Source organism: Macaca mulatta, chromosome 16 (genome assembly GCF_049350105.2).
Source record: "Macaca mulatta isolate MMU2019108-1 chromosome 16, T2T-MMU8v2.0, whole genome shotgun sequence".
In the NCBI taxonomy this organism is placed as follows: Eukaryota; Metazoa; Chordata; class Mammalia; order Primates; family Cercopithecidae; genus Macaca; species Macaca mulatta.
The window spans coordinates 42,362,417-42,389,372 of record NC_133421.1 but is presented as its reverse complement, the minus strand read 5'-3'; the positions used below and the strand labels follow the sequence as shown (position 1 = coordinate 42,389,372).

Sequence of the window (26,956 nt, the reverse complement as noted above, 5' to 3'; positions counted from 1 at the left end):
GCCAGGAAGGCTGATAGAAAGACTTGACATTTTTCCAAGCTGGATGCCATTGGAGAGTTTGAGCAGAGGAATGGCATGATGTGACTTACATGTTAACAGAATTACTCTGGCTGCTGTTTTAAGAATAAATTGAAGGGAAACGTAGGGGCAGAGGAAGGGAAACCATTTGGCTAAGAAGCTATACAGTAATCCAGGTGGGAGAGGTGATGGTGACTTGGACCTGGATGATCGCAGCAGAGGTGGTGAGAAGTAGTCAGACTCAAAAAGATATGCTTTGAAGATAGATGGATTCTGGTTATACTTTGAAGATAGATGGATTCTCGATATACTTTGAAGATGGGTGGCTTCTGTATGTACTTTGAAGATAAACAGGTTCTAGATATGCTTTGAAGATAGATAGATTCTGGACATACTTTACTGACAGATGAGACATGGGGTACAGCGAGCAGGAGGAGCAGGTGGAGGACACTATCAGGGGCTCAGTGTTAACATGCTACGTTGAAAGTGGCCACTAGACATCCAAGTAGAAATGCTAAGCAGGCAAGTGGATGTACAGTTCTGAGATTTGGGATAGAAGTTCAAGCTGGAAATATAAATTAATTCTTAGGGAGCTTGTTACTGTGAGCATAGTTTATGATTTGAGCACCCGAGACTCAGGGGAATACCATATACAACACCACTTTAAAATAATCTAAAAGTCCCTTGGGAGAAATTTCTGATTGTTTTGTAGGCATAAAAACATTTTATAGATCAGATAAATTAAGCTGTCAACTTGTATCAAAGTTAAAAGTTCTTAGTTCTTTGTATGTTAAAGAACAGTAGATTCTTAAATCATATATAACTTCTATTCTTTACATTTACTTTTCCTTTAAAAATAAAGCATGCCTTTTTCTCACATCAATAAAATTGGTGAAATTCACCGTTTTAATGCAGCTGCTTTTACTCATAACACCTAATTTTTTCTTAGCTTTGTCTTCTCATTTATGTGTGTTCACAGATGGCAAGTTAATTTTAACAAAAGCAAATAGATAATTAGGAAATAATGCGGACTACACCAGACTTAATCTCTGACTTGTGGAATAATAACTATAAGAAGATTGGGAGCTATAATCATATTAAAGCTTTTTAAATAAATACTTAGTAATATATAACTAATGATATTCTATTATATACCATTACTTTGAAAACCCTGAATACTACTTACTTTGGTAAGAAATTATGGAAAACGCCGCTCTCCCCACCCCGCCCCCCGCCACTCTTTTTTTTGAGATAGAGTCTTGCTCTGTCGCCCAGGCTCCAATGCAGTGGCGCAATCTCAGGTCACTGCAAGCTCCACCTCCCAGGTTCAAGTGATTCTCTTGCCTCAGCCTTCCGAGCAGCTGGGACTACAGGTGCCCGCCACCATGCCTGGCTAATTTTTGTATTTTTGGTATAGACAGGGTTTCACCATGTTGGCCAGGCTGGTCTCAAACTCCTCACCTCAAGTGATCTGCCTGCATTGGCCTCCCAAAGTGCTGGAATCATAGGCATGAGCATCCACGCCTGGCGGAAAATAGCCATCTTGATGCAGGGTTTGAAATGAGGATTTGTTTTTAGTTTTTAGTTACTGAAATTTATTCTTCTTCTTTTAATATTTAGTCTTACATACATGATTGATTACCATCTATTAAGTGTATATTGTGGAGAGCATTTGACCACGGCTAGCAGGTTGGAGCAGTTGCCCCAGACACCATCTGAAAGAGATAAATATAGAGATTGAGTTGATGGAAGAGTAGTACTTTGTTCATTATTTCTTCTAAGAAACGTTTATGGAAAGGCTACTGTGTTTCAGGCATTTCGTTTGATCTTATAGATGTTAGATGCAGAGTTTTGTGTAGAGCAACAGAAGATAGTCCAGAAGACAGTGCTGTGATGGAGGAAAATAGGATCAAGACCCATTAGCAGGCAGCATCAGTAGATCCTGCTCAGCTCCACGTCACTGACTGTATGGTTGAAGCTAATACTTACGTGACACTGCGTCAAGCACAGTTTAGGCACTGAGCTACAATCCTACTGAGGTGGGTACCCTAATTTTCTCTATTTTTCTTTTGGGGAAATTGAGAGAGAAGTTTAACTTATTCAAGTTCACATAGCTATTAAGTGGTAAGTAGGGCCAGAATTTGAACCCAAGTAGGTTTTACATTTTTCAAGCATTGCCCTCAGGCAGTGTGCTGAATGGCGTATGTACATTCATTTAATGAATCCTTGTAACTCCACACGAAATCCCCCATTTCAGCCTGGGCAACATGGTGAAACCCTGTTTCTACAAAAAATACAAAAGAAAAAAGGAAAAACTTAGCCGGGTGTGGTGGTGCATGCCTGTAGTTCCAGCAGTGGAGTCAAGGGAGCTGAGGTGGGAGAGTTACCTGAGCCCAGGGAGGTTGAGGCTGCAGTGAGCCATGATTGTGCCACTGCACTCCAGTCTGGGCAGCAGAGCAAGACCCTGTCTCAAAGAAAAGAAAAAGAAGAGGAAAAAAGAAAATGTATCACTTCTTGGCCTTTTGGCAAAGACCTAGTGTATACATGACACTGCAGAATCCCAGTGAGATGATTACCGAGAATTACAGAGCTGAGCTGAGCTGAGGACCCAGGTGTGCTGGACTCCAAGGTTGGTTTCCCCTGCATTGCCTCACCTAGAAAAGTTAGGAGATGGTAAAAGATGCCTTGCTCTTATGTGTAATGACAACAGCATCCCTGGTTACCTGATCAGGCCATTCAAATTCCAGGCACTGAAAGCAGCAGATCACTGAGAACTTACCTAAATATTTAAGAATTATATGTAAACCTAAGTACAAACACCCCAGTATTTTAAGTATGTAGAAAAGTAATCTAATTCTCTGGGGCACAAATTGAGTTATTAAATGCAGTACAGTGGTTTTACAGCACACAATTCTAGTTATTTGTATTGCATCAATGATTAATTACATTGTTTACTTTATTTATTTAGATTTGAGCATATGTTACTTTGTAAGTGATCCTAAGCCATCATTCTAAAAACAAATTAGTAGAAGCCCTGTGTTCACACTCCTCTTTAAACAGATATTTTAATTGGATTACTAAGTATCTCATTATCTGAAAGCACTTAATGCTCCATCAGCTTGGGGTTTCCTAAGCAATGTTCACAAATTAGTGAGAACAAAAGTGAAATAAATTCCATCTGTGAGGACTTACCTGCGTGCTATTAGTAATGGGTACTTTTCATAGGTTTCTTGCAGTAAAAACTCAGCGTGATCTAACACAGCAAAAAATAACAAAAAGCTATTTATTTCTTCTCCAAGTGAATATCATGTGCTTCAAAAAAATGTTATTCTCTTTCTCAGCAGAATTTTGAAAGCCTTTTCTGATTAGATTAGCACTCTATTAAATTGCTGCTTAGTATTGTGTTGGCTTCTACTTTCTTAAGTTTGACAATATTCTATTGATCACAAGTCAGTAATGTGTTTATGAAAACTTAATCTATCCCTGCTTTTTGCACTCATGTCAGTTTTTTTTTTTTTTTTTTTTTTTTGAGACAGAGTCTTGCACTGTCACCCAGGCTGGAGTGCAGTGGCGCAGTCTCAGCTCACTGCAACCTCTGCCTTCTGGGTTCAAGCGATTCTCCTGCCTCAGCCTCCTGAGTAGCTGGGACTACAGGTGCATGCCACCACACTCGGCTATTTTAAGTAGAGACGGGGTTTCACTGTTACACAGGATGGTCTCCATCTCCTGACCTTGTGGTCTGCCCGCCTCGATCTCCCAAAGTGCTAGGATTACAGGCATGAGCCACTGCACATGTCAGTATTTTTTGAAAACCCTTTTTGTATAGAAAAATCAGAAAATGAGTATTAGGAAAAATTTAAAAACCCAATTTTTCCATTTAGTGATAACCATTCTTAATATTGTGTGTTTATGTGCCCAGATATTTTTCTATTTACATAGGTTAGATAAATGCCTATATGATTTTAAAAAATAAAAATGGGTTCATACCACAAAGCAGTAAAACACTGTATCCTTCATTTACTACTGCGTTCTTAACATCTTATGTCAATAGATAATGTCTCTGCTGCATTCATTTTTGTCAGCTTCATGTTCTGCTGTATTTCAGAGTCTTCTGTCTACCCTGCTTGCAGTCATCCCACTTTAATCTAGGGACAGTAGCTCCTGGGGGTACTATGCTGTTACACATTTTTAGTATTTTCTTATATCCAATGATAATTGTGTGATAAATGCTATTTAAAGCATCCCGGCTGTTCTGAAGGTAGTGAGTTATCTGAGTTGATTGTTCAGTCACTTGCAGATCAAATTCCTTGTTCTACTCTTTACCCCCTTCTCACTGCTGCACTTGACTATTCGAAAAGGAGCATCCCACATATTTTCATCAGATGGAGAATTTTGCTCTAATGCTGAATATCTTGATTTAAATGTTATCACTTTCTCTGTTTACCTCAGTTATCCAGAGCACAAAGAGAATAAAGTAAAATTTATTTAATGGAACTAAAATATATATTGTAATAAATTAACTTTATTCATAAGAAGACTGTTGGCCGTACTAGGCCGGGCGCGGTGGCTCAAGCCTGTAATTCCAGCACTTTGGGAGGCTGAGACGGGCGGATCATGAGGTCAGGAGATCGAGACCATCCTGGCTAACACGGTGAAACCCCGTCTCTACTGAAAAATACAAAAAACTAGCCAGGCGAGGTGGTGGGCACCTGTAGTCCCAGCTACTCGGGGGGCTGAGGCTGGAGAATGGCGTAAACCCGGGAGGCGGAGCTTGCAGTGAGCTGAGATCTGGCCACTGCACGCCAGCCCGGGCGACAGAGTGAGACTCCGTCTCAAAAAAAAAAAAAAGGAAGACTGTCTCATACCTTTTCTGGGAGCTCTTTTTCCCCCTAGCTTTAGGCAGGACTCTAGGGCTAAGCTTCAGTTACCTGGAAAATTTGATGTGAATTAAAATAAATTATTCTTAGAAGAGATGTCTGTTTATTTGATTAGCGGTGAGTGGGTTGGAGAGACCGTTTTATGATAGGTCTCATGCTAGGCACTTCTCATTGCTGCTTCACAAAAATCCCAAAAGACCTGTGGTCTAGTCTCTGTAGTATGTCTCTCATTTCCTTATTAGTTTAAAAAACATGAAGCCGGGCTTGGTGGCTCACACCTGTAATCCCAGCACTGTGGGAGGCCGAGGTGGGCAGATACTTGAGGCCAGGAGTTCGAGCCTGGCCAACATGGCGAAACCCCGTCTCTACTAAAATACAGAAAAATTAGCTGTACTTGATGTCACACTTCTGTAGTCCCAGCTACTTGGGAGGCTGAGGCGTGAGAATTGGTTGAACCCAGGAGGTGGAGGTTGCGGTGAGCCGAGATTGCGCCACTGCGCTCCAGCCTGGGTGACAGAGCAAGACTCTGTCTTCAAAAACAAAAACAGAAAAGAAGAGAACAGCATGAGACTCAAGTTCCCACCCCTAGAAAGTAATGGAGCTGGGGTACAACCTCAGGTCTGGCTGCAAAGCCAGAGGTATGTGTATAAATTCAAAGTGCATAAAATAACTTTTAGCCACATGATTTTATCCATCCACTTGAAAATGACTGTGTCTGATGTTCTGATAAACATCTGTCCCAGAAGGTGGGGAAGTTAAGGAAAGCACCCTGAGAAGACCTTACTAAAAAATGCCCTTAACCTAAGTATCTAGTTCCCCTATTCTAATACTTTCTCAGCTCCTCCCTGTTAGATGACTCTTTTTTTGCTACTATTTCAAGATTTCATCTTAAAAGCAAATGTTTTGTAGTTTATTTTGGCACACACCATAGCATATTTTCTTTCTAGCATTTCCATTTTTGTTCCTAACTTATTTTCTCCTGTCTGTGTGGAATTGAGGCGGTGTAGCTCAGTGATGAAGTCCTGAGCATTGGAGTCAGACCCGAGGTCTGCCTTCTGACTGTCGCTTACTAATAGTGTGGCTTTAAGCAGGTTTACCCGACTTGTATGTGTGTGCCTCAGTTTCCATAGCAGGAATATAGTAGTCCGGCACCAACAGAACTGATATAACAGAATACAACACCATAGAGTGGCTCTGAAGTTTAAATGAGAAAAATGCACATCTAGTACCACTTTGCCTCTTAGCATGAAGCAGGCATTCAAAATAGGTTAGCTTTTCTACCCCTTTTACCTCTTTAAATAATATGAAATAATTGATTTTGCCCACTGGCTTACATAGCATTTTCCCTCCCTCCCTCTGCATGTAGTAGCTTAGAGAGAACATTTAGAACCTGGCATACCTGCCCAGAGCCTGCTCATTCTCTGCTTGACTCATTCACTTACACACCTGTTTCCTGTCTTCTTTCTGATAGCATGGGAGAAAACAAACAGAATCCAATTTACTTACACAGAACAATGACCTCTTACCCAGCACCTTTCTGGAAAATAACGCCCGCCTTTAGTATCCCTGGCTTCCACGTCAGTTTCTTTCACTCATCCTTAACTTGAAGTGTTTTTCAGTGTGCTTTCAGCCTCTCCCATGCTCAGGGTTTTGGTGTTTGCCCAGTATTTAGCGGTTTGTGATCATGTGCTTTTGCCATTGGTGTGGTTTTGACTTGGTAAGAGTTATTTCTTAATGCTTTGTAATGTTATCCCTATTTCTTTAGTGAAAACCTTAGTTTATAAGTCATGATAAGCATCATATTTTACTTGTAAATCAGATTTCTGAAAATATTTTTCTGCTTCAGTGAGAGCTGGATTTTTTTTCAAGGTTGCTTTTTCCTCATTGCTTTGGCATAGAAGACAATTCCTCGTGTACATAGTCACTGACCATCTGTTTTGCGGGCTGTAGATTCTAGAGTTTGCCTTTAAACTTAATGATGTCTTTTTTTCTACTCTTTCCTTTTTGGGGGGTGTTCTTGTCAGTTGAATAGATTGGAGGTTTTAAAAATATAGAAATAAATACAGACTTGTTTTTTACAAAATGTTTATTAATTTTTTATTGTAGTAAAATATATGTAACATAAAATTTACCATTTTAGCCATTTTTAAGTGTACAGTTCAGTATTTCTGTAGCATTAAGTACTTTCACATTGTTGTTCAGTTGTCACCACTACCCATTTCCAGAACTTTGTCATCATCTCAAACTTAAACTCTGTACCTATTGGCCAATAACCCCCATTCCTCCCTCTTCACAACACTGGCAACCAACATTATACTTTCTGCCTCTATGAATTTTTTCATTCCAGGTTACTTCATATAAATGGAATCATACAATATTTGTCCTTTTATGACTGACTTAGTTCACTTATTCTACTGTTCTCAAGGTTTATCCATGTTATAGCATGTGTCAGAATGTCTTTCCTTGTTTATCCTGAATAATATTCCATTGTGTGTTCATACCACATTTTGTTTCTCTGTTCATCCATTGATGGACATCTGGGGTGTTTCCACTTTTTGGCTGTTATGAATAATGCTGCCATGAACTTTAGCGTGCAAATAAATTTCAGGCCTCTGCTTTCAATTCTTTTGGGTGCATACCCAGGAATGGAATGCTAGATCATATGGTAAATCTATTTTTAATATTTTGAGGAACTACCATACTGTCTTTCACATTTGGTGGCAGCATTTTTCCTAATATACATTCCCATGTTTTACATTTTACATTCCCATGTTTCCTAATATGCTCATATAGCATTTTTAAAAAGTTAAAAAAAAAAGTATATGTTTTCAACTATGATTGTATCAGAATTTAGCTGGAAATTATGAAACAGCATGATAAATGCATTACCAAATGTTGCACTTCTTAAATATTTTCTCAAGATATTTTTGTGTCCATTAAATTAGTTTACTATTAGTACTAGCTTGTCTTCTATTCAAATAGAAATTTTCTCCTATCACAAGAGTGTGGAAGATCCAGTGTCCACAGTCTTCTGTATCAGGGCAGGATTTTTGGTGTGTGGTGTCACCTATATAAATTACATTGTGTTCAGTTTTATTAAATGTCAAGTTTTGTTAGATTTCAGATTTTAGTAACATAGAAATTACTGAAGGGATGCACAGTTTTCTGCAGATAAATTTTCAGGCCATGATTTACCCATTTGCAACTAAATATTTAAACTCCTATTCTTTTTAAGGTAGTAAGCTGGCTACTGTAAGAAAAGCATCTCTATGTATTTTTTCCACATAGGCCTTAAAAGCATTCATTCATTCATATCAACAAACTTTTGTTGACGTCCTGTATGCCAGGCTCTGCCAAATGGGTGGGAATGGACATGTTGATTGCAGATAGGTGAACAGGCAAGTCTTTATTAGACTTGTATGGTTAAGTTATGTGAAGGTGGAAGTACAGAATGCTTTGAGAGTAAATGGGATGGGGCAAGCTAACCAATAGTTGGAGAGGAAGGGAGAATGTATCATCAAGATCTCTAAAATACCTCAAAATTCTTCAGGAAATGTATTCTCCCTAGAATAGTTAACCCCCAGAATAAAGTAGTAATACACTTTTTTTTTTTTAAGACGTAGTTTCACTCTATCACCCAGGCTGGAATGCAGTGGCAACATCATAGCTCACTGCAAGCTCCAACTCCTGGGCTGAGGCAATTCTCCTGCCTCAGCCTCCCAGTAACTGGGACTATAAGTGTGTGCCACAGCACCTGGCTAATTTTTATCTTATTTTTAAAATTTTTGGTAGAGATGAGATCTTGCTATATTGCCTGGGCTGGTCTTGAACTCCTGGGCTCAAGCAGTCTTTGTGCCTGGGTCTTCCAAAGTGCTGGGATTAGAGGCATGAGCTACCACACCTGGCTATGGTAAACATTTTTATAGCATTTTAATATCATATTTCACTTGTGAAATGAGTATACTGTTAAGGAAGCAGCATTCGACTTCTGTCATGCCCAGCAATTAAAACTATCAGTAGTTTTAAAACCCTATGCATATGAGTATGTGACCTTGCTTAAAGAAAAATTGGGCCGGGTGCAGTGGTACACACCTGTAATCCCAGCAGTTTGGGAGGCCAAGGCGGATGGATCGCCTGAGCCCAAGAATTTGAGATCAGCCTGGGCAACATGGTGAAACCCTGCCTTTACAAAAAATACAAAGATTAACCAGGCGTGGTGGCACACGCCTGTAGTCCCAGCTATTCAGGAGGCTGAGGTGGGAGAATCACTTGAGCCTGAGAGGTTAAGGCTGCAGTGAGCTGTGATCATGCCCCCTGTACTCCAGCCTAGACAATGGAGCAAAACACTGTGTCAAATAAATAAATTAATTAATTAAATTAAATAAAAGAAAAAGAAAAGAAAAATCATCCTGAAATAAGAAATACCCTGTGTTTATAAAGTAATGTATTATGGAAACTTTTGTTGCGATAGTACGTAATTTCAGTTTGAAAATGTTCTACACCCAAACAAGCTCAACGACTATTTCTAATATCACATTTTCAAAAGGCCACAGCTGAGATAACAAAAATATGCTGCTATTCTTTAATATTTTCATTACTTTTAATTTGGCTTACTTTTTTATCCTTATTTTTTAATTACTAAAGAAAAACATGCAAGTAACAGTCAAACAATCAGAAGTAAATGAAGTAAAACATGAAATTTCCTCCCTTTCTTCTCCTCCACCAATTCTACTCCACAAAAGTAAACACTGCAGTTTAATGTATCTCCTTCCAGAACATGCAAGCATTTGGACAACCAACTACTGTAAGAGGAGGGAGGAAGGAAGAGCAGGAGAGGGCAAGGGAGAGAAATTGTGCATACACATACATACATCCAAATTAAAAAATAAAGTATGCCATAATAATGTTCTGTATATGGTTTGTTTTCCATTTACTAGAAATGGAAAGTTAGACTAGAGTACCAGCTCCAAAGAAAGAGGTCCTGGGTCAATTCTGAGCCATCACTTAGCAGCCAGGGGACCTCAGACAGTAATGCAGTCTTCTTCAATCCTAATTTTGTCATCTGTCAAATAGGGGTAATTATTTGCTCCTTAACAAGGTTGTGAGGATTAAATGAGATACTATGTGTAAAGTACTTGGGGGAAGTGGCCGGCACAGAACCCCAAGCTCTGGACAAACAGTAAGCTGTTAGTTTTACGAGTACTGTAACTAGGATACCTGACCCATTATGCTATGCTTTGCTGTGTGAAAGGACAAATATCTCTTTATTGTTCTTTACTTTGCAAAAATTGAACTTTAAAGCCAACTTTTCAAGTTCCAAAATGAAAGTTTATTAGTCTTTTGAGTGCAGTTGCTTTGAATTTGTAAGTTCAATTTTGGGAGATTTAGTACCAACTTTCAGGGTTGTTTTGTTCCAAATGAATCTCCTGTGTTCAGCATATAATTTGATTCTACTTTGTGATCATTCTGAGAGTCTTGCTTTTAATGGTTTTATATGACAATTTATTGACATGACAGACATGTTTGGTCTCAGTTCTGTCTTTATGTAATTTTTCTGCCTTTAGTACTTTTTTTTAAAATTTTTGAAACAGAGTCTTGCTCTGTCACCCAGGCTGGAATGCAGTGGTCCGATCTCGGCTCACTGCACGCTCTACCTCCCAGGTTCACGCCATTCTTCTGCCTCACCTCCCAAGCAGCTGGGACTACAGGTGCCTCCCACCATGCCTGGCTAATTTTTTGTATTTTTAGTAGAGACTAAAATACACTGTGTTAGCCAGGATGGTCTCGATCCCCTGACCTCGTGATCCGCCCTCCTCAGCCTCCCAAAGTGCTGGGATTACAGGCATGAGCCACCATTCCCGCATGATGTTCACTGTTTGTGTTGCCTTGCTTTGTGTTTTCCTTTTGATAATGTGAACACCTAACATTAGGTTTTTTTCCTAGTAGTTACTTTTACAACTATAACTTTACATTCCCTCTCTCCATTTGATCACTCAATTTTTAATTACTTATATTACTATTATTGGTTTTCCTAGGTATATTTCGCCAAATCGGGGATATATATGACCAACCTATGGGCTTTCCAACAACCTGTGGCTTGATTTGCAAAGTTTAACTCAGTTTTAAGCACTATGCATGTTGTCTAGATTGAAATTCAGACTTAGCCACTTGCTAGTTGTGTAACCTTAAGCAAGTTACCCAAAGTTCACTATACCTCAGTTTCCTTCTCGTAAAATATTATGTATATGTAATGAATGCTGCAGAGGTTAGTAGTTGGGCTGATCTTCTAGCTGCATAGTGTCGTCGGTGCCCTGACCCTGGGTGACCACTCACTTAGCTATCCTTGGCTTATGACTTTTGTGCTCATGCTTGTCTTGTGGTCATATGATAGTTACTCCACCTCCAACCTCTCATCAGCATTCTAGACAGGAAGAAAGAACAGGAGGAAAAGGGGTGCCTATACTGAGGAAGCAAAACTTTACTAGAAACCCTCAACTTACATCTCATTGACCAGAACTAAGTCACATGATCACCCCTTCCTGAATGTGGGAAATAAAACAAGAATATTTACCATGATAATTTTACCAGATCAAGTAAAAGTCATGGTTAAAACCACTAATTTTAAAATGCTGCCTGTGGTTGGCAGAATTATGCCTCACCATCACCCCTTTCAAAGGATGTCCATAGCCTAATCCCTGCATTCATATTTTGTCTCTTTCTTTCACTTTTTGAACAAAAATCCTATACTTATAAGTAAAGGGAGTTTTTCCCTGAGAAAACTTTTCCCCCCAATCCCTAGTATGGACGAGTTTGAATTTGGTAGTTTGAATTTGGATCTGTCCTTGGAAATTTGGTTCAAATACAGGACTAGATCTCCCTGGATCCATAGAGAAGCGCCAGTCAAAGATGTGTGTGTGTGTGTGTGTGTGTGTATCTTCAGCTGACAAAGGTTGGCAGTTGTAGGGCACTTGGCCATCTCTTATTTCTTTACCACAAGGATTACTTCATCCCTATTTGTAATTCTTGAAAGTAAGTTATATTTTATGTACATATGTGTTTATTCATTTTTTAATTTTAGTTTGTTGGTATAAGAATATTCCCACAAGTTAAACAATGAAAGTGATGATTATACTAGACATATTAATGACTAATTATGCCTCCCACCACCTACATCATTTTCCCCCCAGCTTAATGGAGGTTTTATTGACAAACAAAAATTATATATGCTTGTAGCCAGTCATAAAAAAGAATGAGATCATGTCCCTTGCAGGGACATGGATGGAGCTGGAGGCCATTATCCATAGCAGACTAACACAAGAACAGAAAACCAAATACTACATGTTCTTACTTACAAGTGGGAGCTAAATGATGAGAACACATGGACACATAGAGGGGAATGCTAGACACTGGAGCCTATCAGAGGGTGGAAGATGAGAGGAGGGAGAGGATCAGGAAAAATAACTAATGGGTACAAAGCTTAATACCTGGGTGATGAAGTAATCTGTACAACTTACCTCCAACACACAAATTTACCTGTATAACAAACCTGCACATGTACCCCTCAACTTAAAATAAAAGTTAAAAAAAAAAGTAGGAAGAATGAACAGAAAGAATATACATATACTTAAAGTATATAATATGATGTTTTGATATATGTATACATTGTGAAATTATTACCACAGTCAAGCTAATTAATGTAGTCATCACCTTATATAGTTACTCTTTTGTGTGTATATGGTGAGAATATTCTTCTATAACTGAAAATTTCTACCCTTTGACCAGTATCTCTCCATGTCCCCCATCCCTTGACCATATATGACCTAATCGTATGAGGTTATCACCTCATAACAACCATTCTTTCTTTTTCCATGAGTTCAACTTTTTAGATTCCATATTGTAAGTGAAATCATGTAGTATTTGTCTTTCTGTGTCTGGCTTATTTCACTTAGCATAATATCCTCCAGGTTCATTCATCATTCGTGTCACAAATGGCAGGATTTGTTTTTTAAAACTGAATAGTATTCTATTTTATGTGTATGTGTTTATATCACATTTTCTTTATCCATCCATTTATCAACAGACACTTTGATTCTTTCTGTATCTTGAGACTAATGTGAATATGCTGCAGTGAACGTGGGAGTGAAGATCTCTCTTCAAGGTAGTGATTTTCTTTCCTTTGAACATATACCCAGAAGTGGGATTGCTGGGTCATATGGTAGCTCTATTTTTAATTTTTTGAGGAACCTACATACTGTTTTCCATAATGGCTGTACCAGTTTGTATTCCTACCAACAGTGTGCACGAGTTCCCATTTCTGTGCATCCTTGTTCTCACTTTTTTAAAGAGAAACTACCCTTCTATGGCCTTACTGAACAGTGATCATGTTTTGAACCACTTGATTCCTGTCTCCCTTTTCTCCCCCTGCCACATCTGGAATAGGACGTAATCCAAGGATGACCAACCTGTGGGCTTACCAGCAACCTGTGGCTTGATTTGCAAAGTTTTACTCAGTCAGTTTTAAGCACTAAGCATGTTGTCTAGATTGAAATTCAGACTTAGCCACTTGCTAGTTGTGTAACCTTAAGCAAGTTACCCAAAGTTCACTATGCCTCCGTTTCCTTCTCTATAAAATATTAGATCCTTATAATGTAGTTTTGAGAATTAAAAATAGTTAAGTCTTTAGAACAGTATCTGGCTCATACTCAAAGCTTCATAAATGGTAGCCATTATTATTATTCTGCTAGGAATTTGGAATTAAGAAACTGAATAAGTAAAAGAGTTACTAGGAGAGATTAAAGGTAGAGCGTCATGAGATAAAACAGTGGTTTTTATTCCTTTTTGGGGTCATTGCCTTCCTGAAGCATCTAATGAAAGTATGGGACATTCCCTTCAGAAAAGTTCGTAAGTATACATAAACAATAAAATCAAGGTTGAAAGCACCTGATGCAGAGAATGATGGGGGGAGGCCACAGCAAGTCAAAGCCATGTCAGCTGTGAGAAGGAGCAGAAAAAGCCACCAAAGCAGAAGGAACTGTTGAGTAAACGGAGGGGAATGGACTGAATCAAAAGGCAGAAACAGAAGCTGGGAGATAGCCCTTCAGTTCTGGTCCAGTGATTTCTACCCCAGAATTCCTGTGAGATCTCTGTTTATCTCCTCACAGCCAACTTCCCTGCTTATAACCAAGTTAACATAGCCTCCTGTCTTGCAATCACACTAGCCGAACCAAAAAAAAAAAAATGATGAAACCAACTTTTGCATGATGAAGCATTATTGCTGTGTCATTTCAGATTTCTTTCAGCCAACATTATGAAGTTTTCCTGTGGTGTGATTATATCAACAGCAAATGCTTTCAGAGTAAAGTGAATAACCAGCTGTAGTTACTTTTCAGCGGCTGCTAACTTCCTTTTTTGTAGGTTGAACACTTTCCAGGCATATCCTAGTGTTTAACATTCCACTTTAAGGAAAAAGCAAGGAAGAGGTAACATCAACCTACCTCTCTAGTAGAATTCTCTTTTATTTCGATGAATTTTTTAAAGTTTTTAAGCTGAAAATGAGGCAGAACTTCATAAGATTTTGTAGGTAAAAAGTATTTTAAGGATTTTTCCAGGCCCATTACATCCAAAGAAAACTGGACCCCGGTATTTTATTGCATACTTAGTCTCATTTAGTCCTCACAATAACCTTATGTGGTATAATACCCTTCCTTACAGATGAGGAAACAGGCTTAGAGAGATCTGACCAAGGGATCAGATCTGCCCAAGATCACTATAGCAAGTGGTAGAACCAGGATTTGAACTCAGGGTTTTCTGACTACAAAGTGTATGCTGCAATGCTTCATTGGACTCTAAAACTTAGGCTAGAGAAGAATGAGACTTTCACTTTAGTTTCCCCATTGGTCTCTCTCCCAGCAGCTGTTCTAGAAAAGAAGGCTGGAAACTTGCAAGTCCCATTTTTTTATCCTTGAGCTGGATGGGTCTTGAACGTGTCCATCGAGCATCTGCCTCCTTTGCAGTGTCATCTCAAGTGGTGTGGTACCTTCCCACTGGGCTGGAGCTATTATTGGATACTTAGCCAACCCTCCTTCCATACTGAGGCCTTCACATGGGACCATAGCTCAGCAGTGCTGGGGAGGATGGTCAGAGACTGCAGGGGCAGCAGTGACCCACAGTTTGAACAGAAGCATCACTAAGACTTGTTTACAGACTATTTGCAGGATAGGGGCATGGTTAAGAGCACTGGCTCTAGAAGTAGACTACTTAGGTGAATCCCAACTCTTCCATTCAATACTTGTAGGTAGAGAACCTACTACCTCTTAAAGTCTCCATTTCTTTATCTGTAATGTAAGGTATTTCTTTAAAAGAGCGTAACATATAGGGTTGTTGTGAAGATTAAATGTGATAATGCATGTAAACCACTTAGCTCAGTGCCTGGCATGGTAATGCTCAGTAAGTGTTGGCTATTACTATACTACTTGAAAACAGTTTAGAGAAAAAGCAAAGAAGGAGGAACATCAACCTCTCTACTGGATCCTTTTATTTTGGTTAATTTTGAGTTTTTGAACTGAAAACAACTCATAAACATATAGGCTTTTATAGCTGGGAAGGATTACTTTCCTTGAAAATGGGAACTCCTGTGTTTAGCTTTCAAAACCAGTTTTTAAACTGCAGTCATTTTATGAGTGTAAAATATTAACTTCAAAAGGCATAGAATGTAAATGCATTTTATTACTGTAATGAAGAGAGGTAGAAATATGTTCTTGTTCCAGGTTCTTTTGTTGCTAAACCATTAAATGATCTGGCTGTTGTTTTCCTGTTTCTCAGCAGCATAAAGAATCTTCAGTCTTCAGTCTTCATATCTTTTTAGAAATGCATAAAATTTGTAGATTTCTAATGTATTCTTGTAACATTACTGTTAGCCAGGCATGGTGGCTCATGCCTGTAATCCTAACACTTTGAGAGGCTGAGGTGGGAGAATCACTTGACGCCAGGAGTTCAAGACCAACTTGGGCAACATATCAAGACCCTATATCTACAAAAAAATTAAGTAATCACTGTGAAGTAGCTAGCAGATAATTACTATTTTTATTTTATTTATAGCAATACATCTAGTACCTCATTAAATAGAATTTGAGGTACAAGTAGTTACTTGCCTAAGTTACACAATTTTTCCTCACCAAAAAAATTTTTATTCTGTGGCATCTCTTGCCATTTGTCATCCTTTTCTTTAGTTAAAAATACTAATTTTTATTATTAAAAAAATTCAAAAAGGGACTGTATTATATTAGAAGAAAGACTAAATCCTGTGTTTGTGACGAAAATGGATTAAGGTTTTGATAGTGAATTTTAAACTCATACTTACGATACATCCAGGAATTTTGCATAATATCTACAGTTGAGGTGAATGCATCCATTTATTATTTAGACCACTTAATATAAAAACAATGAAGTAACTCAGGATTTACTAATTGTAAATACACAGTATAAGTATTTTTAGAGAAAAATTATATGCAAATGTTTTTTTCCTTGCCTAGAATTTGAAGATATTGTTAAAAAATTGCAATCCCTTGCAAACTTGATTGGTTAGAATCAAACAGAATTATTTAAAATTTAGTTTTAATAGTACTACAGCAATCAGGTAGAGAGAAACCAAAATAATTATTAAAATGATTTCAAAGTTCAAGACAAAAAGTAACATTGGACTAAGTTTCCAACCTTTCCCTTGGTCTAGGACATTAACCTTCTCTCTTTAGCTGTCTAACCCTTATGTATCCTTCTGGGCCCTGCGTTTGTCTCAGTGAAGCCTTTCCTAACCTTGTGAGGTCTCATGTTTAATACCGTGTTAGCACTGTGCCCTCTTCCTTTATCTCTAGTTTGTCTGTATTGTAATAACATAGTTGTTGATAATTTTTTAAAACTGTTCCTCACTTGACTCTAAGTTGGATCAGGACAGGAACCAAGCGTGCCCTTTTCACCGTCAGATGCTTAATGTAGTGTTAAACATCACACTAGACCCACAGACCTTCTCAATAAATATTTATTGACTGAGAGATGAATGGATTTCTTGTTTAGGATGTTGTAACTGAGAGATATTGAGAAGAAGCAACTGGCTACTTCCCACAGGTTTTCAGATCAGGTCACCATGGATAAATGATTTGTTATATTTATAAGCCCAGAAATTTAATTTTATCATCTTGATTATCAGTTATTGTTACTAGTAAACAAACTTACAAGAAACCAACTTGTATGAGAGAATACAACCTCGAAATTTACATAGGAAATGTACCTAGAAACCGGGGCTTGTGGCAGAGACAGTAGTCACTTACCTTGTCCTTCTCAACTTTTCCTACCTAGCTTGCAGTTAGATCGGGACCACAGGACTAACCTGTGGTATTGGCCAATGAACTCTGCATAGAGTGACGTGTCACTTGAGGCCCAGGGAATTCAGAGCCAGCATGCTTTCTTGTTTGTTTCTTGTTTGCCAAAGTGTATGTTTTTTAGACCTCCTGTTCTCAATGGCAAATCTATGAGAGGGAAGAGGGCTGCCTGACCAGGATTAGACTTAAGCATAATAACTATGCTTTTAAAAAAATTATGACAATAAGAGCCAACATGAAAATTTAAAGTATTTAAGTCATTATCATTGGTATTTTTCCATACTTTAGAACTAGTACTCACAATTCTTGAGCCACAAGTTTGGAATGGTTTCTTCTATTTCTTCTACCACAATATTTTTGGTGTCTTCCTGATAAATAAGGAAAATCCAGGTTGAAATGGGCAACTTCTATAAGTCAAGAGCCAGAAAATCTTTTTTCCTACAGTTTATGTATTTTAGCAGTAGTTTATGTAGCAAAATGGATCTCTTATGAGATAATTTTTTCATTAAGTATTTTTTCAACAGAATTATATTTGAACCTTGAGGGTCTATTTTCTTCAAGATACTGTTAAGCTCTGCAAAGGTGAGTAAGTCATATGTCTTGTCTTCAGGATTTTACCGTCCGTAATAGACTGCTAATTATTCACCAAAATGTGTTTCCTGTTCTTTGGCGGCACATCCTCCCTTGCAGTTATGTGTCATGTGACAGAGTACTCACTAGTGGAATTTTTGAGGTCTAGACACTTCTAGGTCTAACTCACAAAAGCCTCCCACAAGTGATTATCCATTCTCTGCCCCTTTTGCTGGCTGGCTGTTGATGCGCGAGGTAACTTGAAGTCATGTGTTGAAGATGGAAGCATTTTTGTCAGACATGCTACTGAACAATTGCACGTAGCAAAGGCCCACTCCCTCCCCACAGAAGCATTTGTATTGTATGGGTAATAAATCAGCTTGTCGTGTAAAGCCACTGAAAGTTTGGAGTTTATCTGTAATTGCTATTAGCATTACTCTAGGCAACTTTCAATAGATAATACAGCAATTCCAGTGTGAATATTTAAATTTTCAACAATGATTAATTTATATCTTATTTGTAATGCATCCTGCTAGGAAGAGACACGTTTTCATTTAAAATAGTCTGCTAATTCTTTGTCTTGCTTTCATTACTCCATATTACATGTCTCTTCTTTTAACAGCGAACAAATGGCTACTCGGATTGAGGAGGTCCTTCATTATCTTCCTTCCTTTCACACCATTTTATAAGGTCATTTATATGGTTTCTGTGCTTACAAATTCATTGAGCATTTACTATTACTTAGAAGTGCAGTAGAAAAAAAGAAGGAATAAATTTAGAATGTCAACACAGAACTGTTTTTTTGTTTTGTTTTGCTTTGTTTCGTTTCTTGAGATGGAGTCTCGTTCTGTTGCCAGGCTGGAGTACAGTGGTGTGATCTCAGCTTACTGCAACCTCCGCATTCCCGGTTCAAGTGATTCTCCTGCCTCAGCCTTCCAAGTAGCTGGGACTACAGATGCGCACCACCACACCCAGCTATTTTTTGTAATTTTAGTGGAGATAGAATTTTACCATGTTGGCCAGGATGGTCTCAATCTCTTGACCTCATGATCTGCCCGCCTCAGCCTGCCAGAGTGCTGGGATTACAGGCGTGAGCCACGGCGCCCGGCCAGAAGTGTTTTTTATGTGGCTGACCTGAACTCTGGCAGGTCACTTTTCTAAAAAGTGTTGCTACCTGGAGAAAGTTACCACATGTGAAAGCTAGTTTGTATTCAACCTTCCACCTAATGCCCAAGGCAGCAATCTAGTTATTCTTGATTCATGTATCTCCTCACCATCTCCACTCCCATCTGGTCAGTCACCAGATGAGGTCAATTGAGTCTCCTAAATATCTTTTGAATGTGACTACCACCATGCTCCAGCATAGGTTTCTATTAAGCGTACCATGGACGCAGCCGTCTCTTAACTGGTCTCCATAACTCCAGTCTTAAGACTTCCATGCTGTAGCCAAAACTTCTTAACATGACTTGGAAGGCCCTTGCATCATCAACAATTAATTCTCCTCTCTTTTCTCTATCTTTCCTTTCCTTTACTGTTGCTGTCTTCTCTGTGCCTTGTGCTCCGGGCTTACTGAACTTCTTTTCATCCTTTAAACATGCTTTTTTCTTTCTGAAGCCTCTCAGCCTCTGTTCCTGCTGAGATCTCCATGTGGGACACTACTCTTACCCACTCCTCCTCCTCCACCCCATTGCCTCAATAATTCCTACCGGTTCTTTAGTTTTCAACTAAAGATGTTACTTCTGGGATCACCTTCTCAGTCCTTGAGGTCTGCATTAACTGCGTTTCATTTGTACTGTGATATATCTCCCTGCATTTCCTCTAATAGCTCCTTTGCTATATTTTCCTTTTACTTGTCTGCATCCCCTACTGGGCTGTCTGGAGGAACACAGACCATAGTTATGTTGATCACCATTGTATCTAAGCCCTTGGCATATTGCTTAGCACAAAAAATATTTGTTAGATAAATGAGTAACAGGTTGTGTAAGAACCTAGTCTTTTTTCAGACTTGTCTGTAGGTGATATTTGAGGATATAGGACTGAAGTCAGTGCCAGAATATCTTTTCGCATATTGGGAAATCATCAATGAAGACCATTTACAGGAGAAATGATTGAATGCTGAATAGTTGTTGAAGATTGAACTAACAAGATTTGCCAGTGGATTGGATGATGGGTGTAGATGACTCCACATGTACAAGTTATATTTGCTTGGAAAATTGTTCATGAAAAGTTAATGTCGCCATTATGGTTAAGGGGGTTGTGAGAATTAAATGGCGTGTTATATATAAAGCCTCTACCTAGCCTAGTGCTTGGCATTTTGTAGGTACTCAATAAATATCATTTTCCTGTTTGTAAGTGACTTAGTACTTTGTTAAGGCAAGGAAGCTGAATGTGTTATAACATGCTGCTGTTTCTAAGCAAAACTGTGCAGCAGGTGAAGTTGGTGTCCAGTGTCTGCTGGAACTTCTGCAGTCCTCTCCGTTGTCCTACCCAGAACCCCACAGGCTATATCTCAAGGTCAGTACTCCTCCCCTTGACCTGGTACTCTAGTTGTCTCTCCAGTTCCCTCACTTGGAAGGCTTATTACTATCGTGTTTCATTCTGACTTCCTCTAACTTAAGTGCAGGTAACGCAACATAAAGAGTTAAGAGCATTTACTCTGCTGTCAGACTGCTGGGTTTGAACTGTGGCTCTATCACCCCTGACCCTTTGTAACCTTTCACAAATTACTAGATCTCTCTTACCCTCATTTTTTTTTTTTTTTTACCATATTTAGCATAGGAAGGGAAACTCTTAGAACTGTGAGAATAAAAGAGATAGTTCTTTTAGTACATTTGAAATTGTGCCTAGCACATAAAAAGCACTGAATAATTGTTTGCCATTTTGAGTCATAATCATACCTGATGACTTCAGCTACTTTTGTGTAGCCCTCAATATCCCTTCTGTACCAGTTCTTGAATCTCTGCACTCCTGTCCTCTCATCCATCCTTTGATCTTGTTTCCATTCAGAAAAGTAAACCCAAACTCAGAATTCAAAACTAAACTTATCAACTTCCCTATTAAGGCAAGCTTATCTCTCTTTGTAGCAGAATGTGTTGGCTACAAGTAGTAATAGAAAAACCCAAATAAAAGTGACTTAAACTATAAGGAAAGTTATTTCTGTCCCATAACAAGAAGTGTAGCAGTAGAACGGGTCCTGGGTTGGATAATTCAGTTGCTTAGTCATGTTTTCAAGGACCCAGGTGCCTTCCATCTCCTCAGCATTTTGACTTGTCCTTTTAGACTGGCTCTCCTCATCTCAAGATGACAACTCAGGCAACATGTGCATATGGCAGGTTTCAAAAAGGATTGCCTCACATCTTTACTCAGATCCGAGAAAAACTTCCTAATCTCATCAATGACAAGAGGACTGGAATTCCCAGCTTTACCTTAGACTAACCAAGATCCATTCTCTTGGATCTGGGGATAGCATTCCATTTCTGGAGCACGTGGCTGGGTAGGGGTGAACACCTGAACAGCATCAGGACCCTACTGGCAAAAAAAAAAAAAAAAGAAAGAAAAAAGAGAGTTGGGGGATAAATGTGGGTAGAGGGCATACTATGTCTACTACAAGGTTAAATATTTCATGATTAGAAGTAAAAGATCTAAAAATGAAGAAGAATTAGTAGTGACATTGAAGTTAGGGAAACTGGGTAGCAAGTACTGTAGAAAATCAAGTCAGACCAAGGATTGGGGCTGGAGTAGCGGGGATGGATTTGGGAGATGCAGCATGCATCCTCATTGACTGGACATAGGGAGGGGAAGAAAGGTCTCACTTGATTTCCAGTTTCTTTTTGGCTAAGTGGATAGCCATTCATGGAGATGAGGAAGGCAACAGGATGAGTAGGTTTGACTGGTAGAGGTTTACTTGAGCTATGTTTTAAACGCATTGAGTCTGGAATGCCTAGTGAGACATCCTAGTTGAAATATCGTATAGGCAGTTGGAAGAAATGTCTGAACTGGAAATGTAGATGCCCTTTTGAGAGCAGGAACTGCTCCTTCCCCTTTTCTTCGTTATTGTTGGTATCTCCCGGTCTTCTTCAAGTCTTCCTCATTCTTTGGTGCCTCTCAGGCTGATCGCCTTCTCCCTCTCTTCTTAAGGAATACACTCACTTTTGGTGAAGCTGTTGCTACAATTGCTGTCTGTCTGCCAAGGTTTCAGTGTAATGCCATAAGGCAAATAACCTAAACCCATTAAAATTAATTCAGAATTTAAAAGGTCAAATAATTTAATCTACTTTTTAAAAGACTCATAAATATTAAATTACCAAAAAAAAGATGACTCCTCCTCAAACAGAATACTTTTATCCTAAGCCCAGGAAATTGTGATAAGTGGACAGTTATTTAAAGGCATATTAAAAGTTAGACTTCTCATGCCTCTAATCCCAGCACTGTGGGAGGCCGAGGCGGGCAGATCACTTGAGGTCAGTAGTTTGAAACCAGCCTGGCCAACATGGTGAAACCCCGTCTCTACTAAAAATACAAAAATTAGCCGGGCATGGTGGTGGGTGCCTGTAGTCCCAGCTACTCAGGAGGCTGAGGCTAGAGAATCGCTTGAACCCAGGAGGCAAAGGTTGAGGTGAGCCAGGATCACGCCATTGCACTCCAGCCTGGGCAACAGAGCGGGACTCTGTCTCAAAAAAAAAAAAAGTTACAGACTTAACCTTATGTATGGTTCCCCAAAAGTGTAAACATGTGAAACAGAGATCAGGAATGTTCAATCATTTGCGATTTAGACCTAAATTACTAGGGAAGATCCCCCAGTACATCCTGACACAGGACACCCAACCATCTTTACCTTTTCTGAGTCTGTGAACTCTAAACTTCAGAGTCACCCTTAGAACTCTTTGTGTCTGCCCTTCTGTTTCTCTTGCCACCTACTCTCCCCTCCCTTTCTCAGCCTCCATCTGCTGTCTGGGTGCTCTTCTCTGCAGCTTCCTCACCCTTCAAATATAGTCCCTTGTCACATTGGTTCCTGACTCTGGCTACCCACTACTTCCTCCCCTTCACCACTGCTGCCCGGTGTTCACGTACACCTTTCAGCCACATCATTCTCCTGGCTGCTTCCTGCTCATGCCTCTCAAGGTCACCTGCATGCCACTGCTTTTGCTTTGTCCTGGCCTTTTCCCTTCACGCTTTACTTAGCCCTTTCCCACTGCCTTTAGGTATAGAAGAAGCGTTAATTAGTTTTTGCCTGTCTTTAGAGAAGCAGATCATTGATCATTGTGAATTTGTACTGCAAATACTATAAAGATTATCAGCTCACCTGACAATTATAGTTGGACCCCTTCTAATAAGATGATGCAAAAGGGTTGTCCAAGTATTAGCAGTTGCTGTTATTGCTGAGCACAGAAACACTGCATGAGTGCCTCTTGTTTTAAAAACAGCCCAATGGCTAGACGCAGTGGCTTACACCTGTAATCCCTGCACTTTGGGAGGCCAAGGCAGGCAGATTACTTGAGGCCAGGAGTTTGAGACCGGCTTGGCCAACATGGCAAAACCCTGTCTCTACCAAAAATACAAAAATCAGCCAGGCATAGTGGCACATGCCTCTAATCCCAGCTACTCGGGAAGCTGAGGCGTGAGAATCACGTGAACCCAGCAAGTGGAGGTTGCAGTGAGCCAAGAACATGCCACTGCTCTCCAGCCTGGGCAACAGAGCAAGACTCTGTCTCAGAAAAAGAAAAAGAAAAAAAAACAGCCTAGGCCAGGTACAGTGGCTCGTGCCTGTAATTCCAACACTTTGGAAGGCCAAGTGGGGAAGATTGCTTGAGGCCAGGAGTACAGTGCAAGACCAGCCTGGGCAACATAACAAGACCCCCATGTCTACAAAATAAAAAACAAAGAAATTTAGTTGGGGGTCGTGGGACATGCCTGTAGTCTTAGCAACTCAGGAGGCTAAGGTGGGATGATTGCTTGAGCTCAGGAGTTTGAGGCTGCAGTGAGCCATGATTGCACAACTGCACTCCAGGTTAGGCAACAGAGCGAGACCCTACCTTAAAATCAAAAATAAAAATGAATAAAAACCAGTCCAAGGAGGGTGTGGGAGAGCAGGCATTTTCTTTGAGATACAATTTAGAAATCTCTCTCATATCTACCCTAAATATACATATGCATGTGCATGTGTATATTTATATGTACATATACATACACGTATTTACATATATACATATACATATGGATATACATAAAGGCATAAAATTTTGCATACAAAATTTCTCAGTGTCTTAGTCTTTCAGGCTGCGCTAACGAAATATCATAAAGTAGGTAGCTTATAAATGGCAGAAATTTATTCTCACAGTTCTGGAGGCCAGGAAGTCCAATATTAGGGTGCTGACATAGTTGGGTTCTTGTGAGTGACCTCTGCTGGGTTGCAGACTGCCACCCTCTCATTGTATTATTACATGGTGGAAAAAGAGTATGTTAGCTGTGTATCCTCTTCCTTTTAGGGCAGTAATTTCATTCATGAGGGCTCTACCCTGATGACCTGGTAACCCCCAAAGGCCCCCTCTCCAAATACCATCACATTAGGAGTTAGATTTCAATGTATGAATTTTGGCATGGCAGGGGGTAGGATGCAAATATTCCATTCATAGTGCTCAGAATACATTAGAAATTGATAGCATTGGTTATAGTCAGATAAAAGCACTGGAAGTTCTGGAATAAAGTGTGAGGGGAACCTTTTCACTGCATTCCATTTATATCTTTTGAATTCTGATTATCGGTGTATTACTTAAATATTTCTTTCAAATTTACTTTTTTTTTAGAGACAGGCTCTCATCTGGAGTGCAGTGGCATGATCATACCTTACTGCAGCCTCGAACTCCTGGGCTCAAGCAATCCTCCTGCCTCAGCCCCCTGAGTAACTAGGACCACAGGCATGCACCACCATGCCTGGGTAATTTTTAAATTTTTTTGTGGAGACAAGGTTTTACTATGTTGCCCAGGCTGATCTTGAACTCCTGACCTCAAGCAATCCTCCCACCTCGGCCTTCCAAAGCATCAAATTTAGTATTCTATGACCCATCAGTTCTCACTTCAAGAAATTTCCCCACAGAAATACTTGTTTGGGTTAGGAAAATTGTGGGTAAGGTGATGTTAATGATAACATTTTTTATAGTAACAATAGCAACCACAAAAGCAGGAGCAACCTAAAAGTACCTCAGTAGGGGCTGATGTCTTAATTATAACATATCTATGCTGTTATTTAGGAAAATGAGGTATGCAAATATGGTAATGTGAAAGGGTTGCTGATTTAAGATAGGGTAGGTTATACTGCAGTTACAAACAACCCCCAAGTCTCAGTGACTTAATGTAAGAAAGGCTTATTTCTCACTCACATAAACTTTTCTGTGAATCCAGGGGACTCTCTAGTCAATCACTGAGCACGCAAGCTGCTTTGATCTTGTGGCTCTGCCATCTCAAACACAGAGGTTCCTCAGTCACCAAAGCATGTTCACACCAGCTTTTCTGTGCTTTGGCCCAGAAGTGTGTGTGTATCCTACAGCCTGTGTGGCAGAGCTAATAGTATTCTATTGCCTAACTCCCACAGAAGTGTGGGAGAACAGATGAAATGCTTGGGATATAAGCCTGCTTTACTATTTACTGCTAATGTTACCTTTAGTATTTAAGACATCCTAATTGAGAAAAACATGTAGATCAGATTATATGATATATATCACATACAGACAAGATATATTAATATGACACATGGGGTACAGTGTATATTTTATATATTATGTATAATTTTGTTTTAAATATGTATATACATACACAGGGTATAGGAACATAAAGTTTTATGGAAGAATATATAAGTTAACAATAGGAACCTTTAGAGAGTGGAACTAAGGTTACCCTGTTTAAATATTTTTACTGTAATTTTTTATATTTTCAACCCAATAATAAAGTTTAAACTGCTTTAAACACTATAGTGTAGTCTTTACCTTTTATTCATACATATTAAAATAGTAGGATTATTGTATATTAATTTTTGTGGGTTTTTTCCAGTCTAGTTTAAATTGACTTTGTGAAATCCTCCTTGAAAATAAATTCAAGTTTGAGAAATCTGAGTTGTGCAACTGTTGTTTCACCCTAAATGAAATTAACTTATAGCCTATTTATGTGTGTATATAATATGTATAGACCAAAGAGAATTGCCAAATTAACCTACATTTTTATTAATACATCCTATGTTATTTACTTAAGCCTTACATGTTGCCAATTTTGTAAAATAGGAAATGCCATTCACTATTTACTCTGCACCACTCCTTTCCTGAATATGCTGGAACTAAAGGGCAGGCAAAGAAATAAGTAATTCATTCATGGTGAACAAGCAAGGAACAGACTAGCAACGCCTTGGAAAGCCAAACACCCTTGGAGCTATAAAAACATAGTAACAGATGACATAATCCTTACTTGGAATATTTATTATTAATCTCTTTAGGCATTCAAAATGTGGAGGTTTGGCCAAGCATGGTGGCTTACACCTGTAATACCTGTACTTTGGGAGGCTGAGGCAGGAGGATTGTTTCAGCTCAGGAGTTCAAGACCAGTCTGGGTAACATAGCGACACCTTGTCTCTAGTGAAAATTTTTTAAAAATTTGAAAGATTAGCTGGGCGTGGTGGCATGCACCTGTAGTCCCTAGCTGCTTAGGAGGCTGAGGTGAGAGAATCACTTGAGCCTAGGAGGTTGAGGCTGAAGATTCACTTTTCACAGATTAATGACTATTTCTGCAAAGCCAAACATTCTAATTTACAAATGGGATATATATTAAATATACATTTAAAAAATACATTTAAACTCTAATTGAAAAACCAACAACATTAACACCTTAGGTATGGTGCGAAAATGTTACTTTTTTTGTTGTTTTTGTTTGTTTGTTTGTTTGTTTTTGAGACACAGTCTCGCTCTGTTGCCCAGGCTGGAGTGCAGTGGTGCGATCTTGGCTCACTGCAGCCTCTGCCTCCCAGGTTCAAGTGATTCTCCTGCCTCAGCCTCCCGAGTAGCTGGAACCACAGGCATGTGCCACCACATCTGGCTAATTGTTTTGTATTTTTAGTAGAGACAGGGTTTCACCGTG

The 26,956-nt window shown here is 39.2% G+C and overlaps 1 protein-coding gene across 6 annotated transcripts in view; it reads left to right on the top strand.

Annotated features, from left to right (window-relative positions):
* The window catches only part of MYO1D (myosin ID), a 379,527-nt gene that overhangs the window by 44,692 nt on the left and 307,879 nt on the right, over positions 1-26,956 (top strand). For 2 of the 6 annotated variants that reach the window (XM_077970767.1, XM_077970765.1), the window contains exon 2: positions 12,976-13,053. The exons of 2 other annotated variants lie outside the window; for them this stretch is intronic. The gene's annotated coding sequence lies outside the window, so the exon portion shown is untranslated. Of the gene's footprint in view, positions 1-1,816; positions 2,058-12,975; positions 13,054-26,956 lie in introns of those variants that run through there. 2 more of the 6 variants (XM_077970769.1, XM_077970766.1) reach the window with 2 other exon arrangements.